This window comes from Protopterus annectens, chromosome 8.part0 (genome assembly GCF_019279795.1).
Source record: "Protopterus annectens isolate FY-2018-M chromosome 8.part0, PAN1.0, whole genome shotgun sequence".
Taxonomy (NCBI): Eukaryota; Metazoa; Chordata; order Ceratodontiformes; family Protopteridae; genus Protopterus; species Protopterus annectens.
The window spans coordinates 1,942,781,457-1,942,791,272 of NC_056741.1; the positions used below are offsets into that span (position 1 = coordinate 1,942,781,457).

At 40.5% G+C, this 9,816-nt stretch overlaps 1 non-coding gene across 1 annotated transcript; it reads right to left on the reverse strand.

Moving 5' to 3' along the window:
- Positions 1-8,578: 8,578 nt before the first annotated feature.
- TRNAQ-UUG lies at positions 8,579-8,650 on the reverse strand. The gene has a single exon. It is a non-coding gene; the product is annotated as a tRNA-Gln (tRNA).
- Between the last annotated feature and the right edge of the window lie 1,166 nt (positions 8,651-9,816).

The window sequence follows — 9,816 nt, forward strand, 5'->3', positions numbered from 1 at the left end:
GGGCTAATCCTCATGCCTTTATTGCTCATTACAAACAGGATCTGGTGTCTAGGGGAAGAGCAGCCTTTGGTTCAGCTGTGCTCTGGAATACCTTTCCTTAGAGTCCTCCTGTGATTTACAACTGTTGAGGAATGAATGCAAATGACATTAGATAAAAAATTATGTACTCACCATAACTTTCCACCTGCATTGTACATTTTCACTCTTCCTCAACTTCCCACCTACCCCCTTTCTCCTCATTTTACTCTTGGAGAGAACAAAGAGTACTGGAGGAATCTTTGTTCCTTGTTTGATTTCCACTACTCTATAAATCTATGGGCAGCAAACTAAAGTATGTTAAGTTGGTTGGGCATTATGGGTAAAGAAAGGAGCTCAAGACTTCAAGTATTGTATGATCTGGAAGAAGCATTTGAGTTGGATCAAAAGATCAGATCTGAACCCAGCTGTTGAGGAAGAATGAAAATGGACAACACAGATGGAATGTTGGAATGTTATGGTGAGTATGCAACTTTTTTTTTTATCCCAGGGAAGATGCCTTACAGGACTGTAGTATCACAGGAGGTTATTAGGCTAAAGGCCTTAGAGCCTTTTTAATCCTAGTCATTAATTTCGCAATTATCATTGCCTATAGGCTAGAATGGCTTTGCCTTAGGGCATCTACAAACTGCTCGTCCCAAAGGGCTACAGGCAACAAGCCACAGGTGAATTTGTGATTTCCCATCCATTGGTCCAAACTGCATTTGAATAGGCTTAGGGAAGTGCTTTGTTTCACATGAATGGGGAGCCTGATCCAAACAAGGGGTAATCTCTGAGACACATACATGTCTCTACAACATGCTTTGTTTATGTCACAGACTAGGTTTAGATCCTTAGATTGCAAAACAATCACCAGAGTTACCCAATGTGTTGCAGTTCCATCCTTCAGAAAAGCCATTCTTCCATTAATTGGGACTAAGAAAGGACAACCCATGTCAAACAGATTACTTCTAGTTGGCTGTCCTCAGTTTCTGCCTTTTGTTTTACCCACCATGATAAGCCAGTTCCAGGCATTATCAAGGCACACTCTCCTAGGGCCTTGTCTTTTTTGGTGGCATATTGGAAAGGAGTGGACTCTAGAAGCTTTCTAGAAAAAGTTACATGGTCCTCTGTATATGCCTATACAAGGAATTACACAACATATTCTTTTGTCTACATTCTGGACTAACATTTATAGGGCCATTCTCCAGAGGCTCCTGGATCCATATCCTTCCCCCTCCAAGGTTGGATATGCTTTAGTAATCTATCCATTATAACCAAAAGGTTACTGCCACAGCGGAAATGAAGAACATTGTACTGTTGTGTCAGATGAACTTACCCATAAAAGCAGATATCTGAATCCCTCACTGTTGTAGTAGCTGGATCCACCCACCATTCCCCTGGTAGTGTGCAGATCTGTTATTGGGAAATGGTTTTGTGGTTATTTCTTGTTTAGAGAACTATGCACACCCTATTTAACTTTCAGGCAAGAAAGTCATGAATATTTCCCTCCAGAAGGCTGTCCAGTCAACAGTCAGAGTTACAAGTGTGGGACGGAGCCAAAGCTTTTGGAACCTGGTCAGTTGTTGTGTCTTGGACAAGGCAAAACTTATATAGCCTGAAGGCTACTGCAGCAATGAGGTATTTCAACATACACTGTTATGGGTAAGTGCAAATTTTACACAACTGTACTTTTTATTTAAGACCTGTGCAATGTTGTTAAGAGTTAAATCAAGCATACAGGGAGACTTCACCATACAATGCAAGTTTAGCATTAATGTCTCGGCCAAAGCATTACAATGCATGGTATTAGTCTGATGTTATTTAATCTAAAGTATACCTGCTGTAGCTGATTACTGCATCTTGTTTGGGCGGTTATTTGCTTCTGCTAAGTTATGCTTGGCATGTTAAAAATTTTTCTTCCATTTACCCTATGTATTATTACATACTCCAGATTTTAAGCAGGCCATTGCTTTCTGCTCATTGTGGAGTGGCTCTATGGAGGGTCTCCTGGGCTGATGGGGTCACAGCTGAAAGAACACCCATTTGAATTTGCATCCTGAGGAATTTCATCATCCTATCCACATCTGGCTTGGATAGGCTCCTGGAAGACCAAACAGAGGAAACAGTAGAAAGCACCAAATGACATCTAGTAGACTGCTCAAGAAATGGTGAAGAAAACAGGGATGTGATCAGCTCCAACATCAAAGTTGGAGAATGGATGCTGGGGAGATCCTATGGGTCTTGGCTTCAGATCTGACACAATCAGATCAGATTTTCTGGAAAGTTTAACTAGTGGCTCCAAAGATGGAGCTGAATTCAATGTCAAAGCAGAAGGATGATCTGGGATCTCTTGCAAGAATCTATGGCCACAGCGTCACCCTTCTTATTTCATCTCTTGGGGGTTCAAGCCAAAGCAGCCATAGAGGAAAGTTTAGAGAATCAATTTGTTCTTTCTGTCTTAAGTGCATGGGAGTTGAAAACCCTTGCATATCTCACATTCAACAGCTACGTGTTTAGGGTCTAGACAGTATACACATTTTGTTTGGGCATCTGAATTGGGGAATTTTTTTCCCACATGCCACACGTCTTAAAGACGGATGGCTTATTTAACATATTGAAAAATTAAGGTCACCTAATTAGAAGGAAAAAATAGAAACTTTTTCTTTTTTAATTAACAATGAAGGCAAGGAAAGGCAAGTAAGAATTACCAACAATGGTAATTACAAGTACTATGAAACTATGAAAATAAAAAGACTACGAAAATGGAGAGAGAACTACCAGCAATGGTATTAATGGTACTCAAATAGTATGAAAAAGTGGACGGAAATGTATAAAAAGGGCTAAAAGGGAGGAAAGAGTAATAACTAAGAAATTGCAAGGGGTAGTTAAAGACAGATGAAGTTACATTTACTAATAAGAGAGACTTAGCTGAAAAGTACACCCAAAGCTCAAGCGCTCGCAATCTACGTCTGACCACAATACAATGGTGGCAAACAAGATATGTTAGGTTGGTAGAGCATTACGGGTAATGGGAGGAACTCGAGATTTAGTGGCTAAGCTGGATCCAGTGATTAAATCCAAACCCAACTGTTGATGAATGAATGAAAATGACATCAGATTAAAGGTTAAGCAAATTAAGAGAAAAAGACCTGGCTTCATTTTTGCACGTCACTTACTAGAAATCCGTCAACACAGCAGGCAGATTTTCAACAGCCTATCAGAACAATGCAGCCATTTAAACAATTGGTAAAAAAGCCACAAACAGAGGAAGGGGCAAACATAAAGGTTACTCCTCATTACCTGCAAGAGCAACAACCAGTGTGAAACACCCTGCAAGAGAAATGTAAGAAGCTGTGTCATCAACAAACACAAGTTTAAAAACAAAGGTGTTGAATGCAGTTCTGACTGCTTTTTTCAACTGGAACTCTATTTAAAATTTAAGAAAAATCTGTTGAAAAATTTAGCTAGAGCCATCATCGAAGTCCACGAGTAACATGTATAACAGTGAGACTAAGAAAGGATTCATAATACATGATTGTGTGCCTGATGCAATGAAGAGCAATACTTAGAACTATTCAATCAAAACTTTAAAAAGATGATGATTCAAATGACTCTGTAAAACTCAAAAAGCAGCAACATAAATAAAGAAAGTTAACTAAGCAACACAAAAACAACTTACAGGAGTTTTATTCCTTTCACCCTCTATAACTTGAGCATACCACCCATGGAATAAGGACAACACTATAAAACTGCATATTTTGTTTTATCACATACTACAGCTGGGCATTGTAACAGAAACATGAAACCAAATGGAAAAAAGAGTTTTGATGATATGGGATATGGTGGTCTGAAGTGCAGTGAAATTAAATGCTCAGACTCTGGAAGATCGGTGGTCTGAAGTGCAGTGAAATTAAATGCTCAGACTCTGGAAGATCAAAAGGGCATGTACCTCTGTAACCAGGAAAATTGCATTAGTTTAAGCAAAAAAAGTATACTTGATCCTAAAGATTGCTATGAAATTCCTGGCATGAAAAGTCTCATATCTCACTAAACAGGAGAACCATGTATCTATGCCAACAAGCTCAGCTTTTTGTGTATTCTAACCAACCAACAGTAACACTAAAACAGCAAAGTAAGACAACTGCAACTAAGCCACCACTGAAGCAAACACATATGCCACCCAGAACATGAAGGATATACGTAACCCAGAACACTACTAAGTAAGCAAAGAAAAATAATGTGTAAAATTATCTACCACTGAGAGTGCAGCAAGAAAAAAAAAGAATCAGTTAAACCCCATGACAGTAGCTTAAGCTATATGGGTTATATCTCCTGCCAAGGATATAACTGCTGGTCACCTTCCACTCACCCAAACTATCTGGCAGCTCAATCTAAGCTGACTAAAAGATAAGTTCAGGTGCCAAGCCCCTCACAGCTTTCCTGGTGACAAGAGATTGAGGCTGCGCTCTGACAGGGTAATGCTAGGAAGAAAAAAAAAAAAAAAAGACCACACCATGACAAACAACACATGAGGAAAACAAGGAGGGGGTGGAGGGTGGGAGCAGCTACTGCAAAAGTGATCATTTAAACATCTAATTTTATGATAAATTTACTTAAACTGTTATGTTCTTCATATTGATCACTGCTGCAATAGCCTAAGCTATATGGGTAGAGTGCCATAGCTTAACATTTTTGGGAGATGTGCAAGAAGAGTCCAAGTGCCTTGAAGAATAGTCCTAGCAAAGCCTGATCTAGACCTACAGAAGGAATCAAACTTACAGTGCTCTGTAAAAGAATGTACAGAGGACCAAGTTGCTGCTTCTAGAATACTGCTAGAATCCAACCCTTCCAAAAAAAAAAAAAACATAGGTGAAGTCAAGACCCTAGCAGGGTGGGCCTTGACTTTACCTGGGACAATTTTGTTGTGGCAAGTACAACACAAAGTAATAGCCTTAGACAACCATTTAAAAAGTGTACACTGACAGGTTATTTCTTCTTCTTACCTTCACAAGAAATAAACAACTGGTCTGAAAGATTTAGTTCTGTCAAGGTAGTACCAAAGTTGTATGTGGACATCCAAGACATGGAATATCCTTTCTCCCTTATTTTTAGGTTCAGAAAAAAAAATGAGCGAGACTGTTTGGACTAAAGTAAATGGATAACCCTTTAGGTATAAAGAAACCCTTTCGCTGTGGAAAATAATGCAGGCTTGACTCACCATAAGAGACTGGAACTCAGATACCCTTCTTAGACAGGTCAGTGCAATCAGTAAAACTGCTCTCCAAGTTAAGAACTTCAAGTCAGTCAGGTTAGCTGATTAAAATGGAACAAGTGATAGCTTCTCTAACACAAAATTAAGATTCCAAGGAGGGGCCACCAGTTTTTTTGGAAGGCCTCTTATGCAAAACCCCTTTCAAAAAACATTTTGACATTAGAATGCATTAAAAGAAAAGGATCCATGGGCAGACTTGCTGAAATGGCCAATAAATTAACCTTGGCAGAGGAGTAAGAAAGGCCGTAGGACAGTAAATTACACAAATATGCCCTGAATGAGTGCTGGTTGTGTGTTTGGCACAAACTAGAAAACCTCTTCCATTTGACAATATATGACTTTCTAGTAGCAGGCTTTCTTGCCTCCATTAGTACCTGGCTGCATGTCCTTAGTAAGGACGTATCCAAAAAGAATTAAAACCATCACTCAGGCAGTCAACTGAAGTTGAGTGATGCTGGGGTGCATCAAACACCCCTGTTCTTGTGCGACTATATCCAGTCTGTGCGAAAGTTTGTAGTAATTGCTCCTGGCCATTTCCAAAAGAAGAGAAAACCACTACTGCCTGGTCCAGATGAGAGTCACTATAATGATCTTGGGGGGGGGGTTTCCTCTGAATCTTCAAATGTACGTTGGATATTAGTAGAAAGGGTGGAAAAGCATACAGGAACATTCCTGTCCAAGGAAAAGGGAAGGCCTCGGTCTTCCAGGCCTTGTACGGAGTCCTGGAGCAGAATATTGCCATCTGATTGTTCAAAGTGGAGACAAACAGATCTACTTGAGGAATTCCCCACCAATGGATTAAAGCTTGGAAGACACCCTGGTTTAGTTTCTGTCCTTGTCCTGCTCAGCTTGTCTGCCACACAGCTTTTTTTTTCTGATGGAAAGTAGGATGCCTGTAGAGTCAGACTGTGCTGTGAAGGTATATCCCAAGGTAACATGGGAGTCTGCAGAGAGGGTATGACCTGGATCACCCCCCTCCCTTGCTTGCTGATGTACTACAACAGTGGTAACTGTCTAACAACTTGAAGAGGTCGCAGGAAAAAAAGATAATTCAGAGAGTTCAGTGCCTTGGTCAGGGCGAGCATCACTTTTATATTTATGTACTTGTGTCTGTCCTTGGTATCCCATGCATCATGCACTTTTTCCCTCCTGAAACTACTCCCCAAACAAAGTCCAAAGCATATGGGGTGACTGACTACTTTGGAACAGAGAGGAAGAAGGGGAGACCTGGATTTAAAGAAATCTGTTGTCTCTACCAAGTGTTTTCCCTTCTGACAAACAGCAATGAGATCTGAAAAGACAAGGGTTGTTGGTGCTATGACCAAAGAAACTTCAGATATCAATATATCCTTATCATGTGGAGTCGTGCCAGGGGTGTTATGAGAATCATACAAGCCATGAGAACCAAATTCCTGAGGTATTTTCTTGCAGTGACAGAAATCTGAGTGGAAAATCTTAGAACTGCATCTAGACACCAATCTATTTTTTTTTTCCTGTGGAAGAACAGTTCTTTGAACTGTGGAGTCTAATTGACAACCCAGAAACACAATCCTATGCGGAGTCAAGAAAGACTTTTGAATGTTCTCTTGGAATCCCAGCTTATGAAAGACCAGTCTCACTCAAGAGACAGATTCCTGACAATTGAGACTGCAAAGATAAGCACGTCTAAATAGGGAAAAATGGGAATACCCTGTAGCTTGCAATGAGCTATAAATGCAGCTAGACACTGTAAATATTCTTAATGCAGTGGACAGTCTTAAAGGTTAAGACAGATAACTGAAAATATGATCTAAACACACACAACCTTAAGAAACACAAAGTCTGGATGAATAGGAATGAGATCAGCATTTTTTAAATCGAATGTTACAAGGAAAGATGAATGAGTTAGAAGAGGTAACAGGTTGTGAAGTGACACCACTTTGAATTTAGGCACCATCACAAACAGGTTTAGGAATGGAAAGATCCAGAACTGGACTCCAAGCATTTTCTTTCTTTGACAGTAAAAACATTGAATAAAACCCCTTTCCCACCAGAAGGGAGAACAGGTTTTATCACTCCCTGGTACAACATATGATGGACAGGTGGAAAAAAAAAAGTCTGGTCAGGAGGATGAACAATTACACCCTGAAAAGGAAGAATTTTCTCCCACTGCCATCTGCCACCATGATTAATCTTCAAATCTTATTTGTCTGAAATTATCTGTTGCTAAAGAAAAAATAGAGATTCAGACTTTCTGGAAGAAAGCTGGGGGGAACAGAGTCTCTCAAGTAGTCATTTTGAATTATTAGACTGTCTTTGGCTTTGGGAAATTCCAGAATTCTTCCTGAAACCACCTTGCCATTTCTTCTTAAACATCCTGTATTTTGTTGCGACTGTTTATTTCCTTCTTACCAACACCGGACGAGGAGTTAGACAGAATTCCTTGGAGAACATGGAAAAGGAGGGTTAAAAAATCTTAAGAGATTCCCTGTATCTGCTTGGTCCTTTCATCACACTTTTTGATCTCCCTGCAGCACAGGGACCAAAAACTAAATCTCTATCCAAAGGAGAATTTAAAATCTCATTTTTATCATCATCTGGGAGGTTCTGAGGATGCAGTGGCCAGAACCTTGGAAGAGGTCTCAGAGTCATACTATACTGTATACAATGAGTACTGCCTTGAACAATAGAAGTTAAATTATTTAAAGCAGATTTTTCCTCAAGAAGAAACTACATGTAATACATTCCTCATACTTCCACAATTGGTCAGAATAAACCTTAACATATGATCCTGACGATTCAAAATTCTTTAAATCAAAGTTACAGAAGCATATACTTTTCCCCCATACTTAACAATAATCTTCCCATGCTTACCAGAGAAAGTAGGATTGTAATTAGTGCTTAGCAACTGAAGGACTAGCTAAAGCTACAGCTGCTGGATCAAGTTCAGGAAGAGTGTATTAAAAGATATTTCCTGCATGATTCCCTGATAGGAATGTGGAGGTAGACCTCTTTTAAATCTAGGGTGGCTAGCCAAGTGTCCTTGGACAGCATGGGTAGCAGTTGCTGGAGGGTGAGAATTTTGAATTTTGGGATCACCAGGAAGGTGTTTAGAATGGATAGATAGAGGATGGGGTGCCAGGTGCCCTCTTTTCTGGGCATCAGAAAAAGTCTGGAGTAGAAACCTTGACCTATCTGTTCTGCATGAACATGCTCTACTGCCCTCATAGAGAGCAGGGAAAGGATTTGCTTTTGAGCCTCTGCCCACTGATTTGATGGTAGATCTGGGAACCGTTGTGGGAGAACAAGAGCTTCCACTGAGATTTGAACCCAAAGCACTGGATTCAAAGTCCAGAGTGTTAACCATTACACCATGGAAGCAGCTTCAATTCGGTAGACGAAACTCAGGTAGCGGCCAACCAGCACTTGTGCGAACTGCTTCTGCTTCAGGGTCCACGGCAAGAAAGACCAATGTAATGGCATCGGCTGTCTTACTTTATACTACTGATGACCTAACATCAGTCCTCAAACAACAGCAACCGACGCAGAAATACTAAGTCTCTGGTATTCAGGCTGGCCGAGGACTACCCTGGCAGGATAACCCAAATTTGATGATTGCAACACTAAGAACATCTAAAGCTACAGCAACTGGATCAAGTTCGGGAAGAGTGTATTAAAGCTTACGACTGAGTAGCTTTATACATCCCATTTTCTTTTTTAGGGGCAGCCAGCTGACAGTCAGGAAAATTGCAGGCAGTAACACACACATCTTCCAAAGCTGAGAAAACTGAAGGAAGGAATAGGTGCAGGTATTGGAAATTCCTTCTGTGACAGCTCATAGTATTTTCTGAGGAAATGAAAAACCTTATTGGTTTCCCACTGAACACTGGCAAATTCTGGAAATGGTCTCAGAGAAAGAATTCCCAAAAGACAGAGTCAGAAACTGAGCTTTCCTCAGAGTCGTAATAAATCTGAGAAGAAAACCATGTATTGGTCTCTAAATCCTCCTGTCAAGATTCAAAACCTTGAATCCCTTCAGAAAAAGAGGTACCCCTCTTTCATTTACCAGAGACTACCTTACAAGGGATTCATGACTTGAATTTAACCTTGAGTCAGACTCAGTAAACTACTCCTGTCTAAGGAAATTTTAGTAGAGTCAGACTTGGTTTTCTGTTCCTTTTTGACAGGAAAACTGGGACCAGTGTTATTAATAGCAGCAGCATCAGCTTCCACAGGTATGAGCATAACTTTCTGAAAAATAAGGGAAGTCGTCCCTGTTCCCTCTCCCAGGACTGACCAGAGTTGCTTTCTCTTGCCCACTGAGGGGACCCCAACAGCCACAGAGAGCATGGCTATCCTCCAGTCCACAGTGACTTTAGATGATACACCAGAGGGATCCAGGATAAAAGATAAGTGGCCTGAGGTGCAACTAATAGCCACAGCAGAGTCGTCCACCTCCGGCTGAGGCAAACTGATAGCCTGCTGGGGTGGAAAAAGCACTGTCTGCTTAACTTTTCCTTTTTGTGGCTGGTAGAAAGGCCAACCAT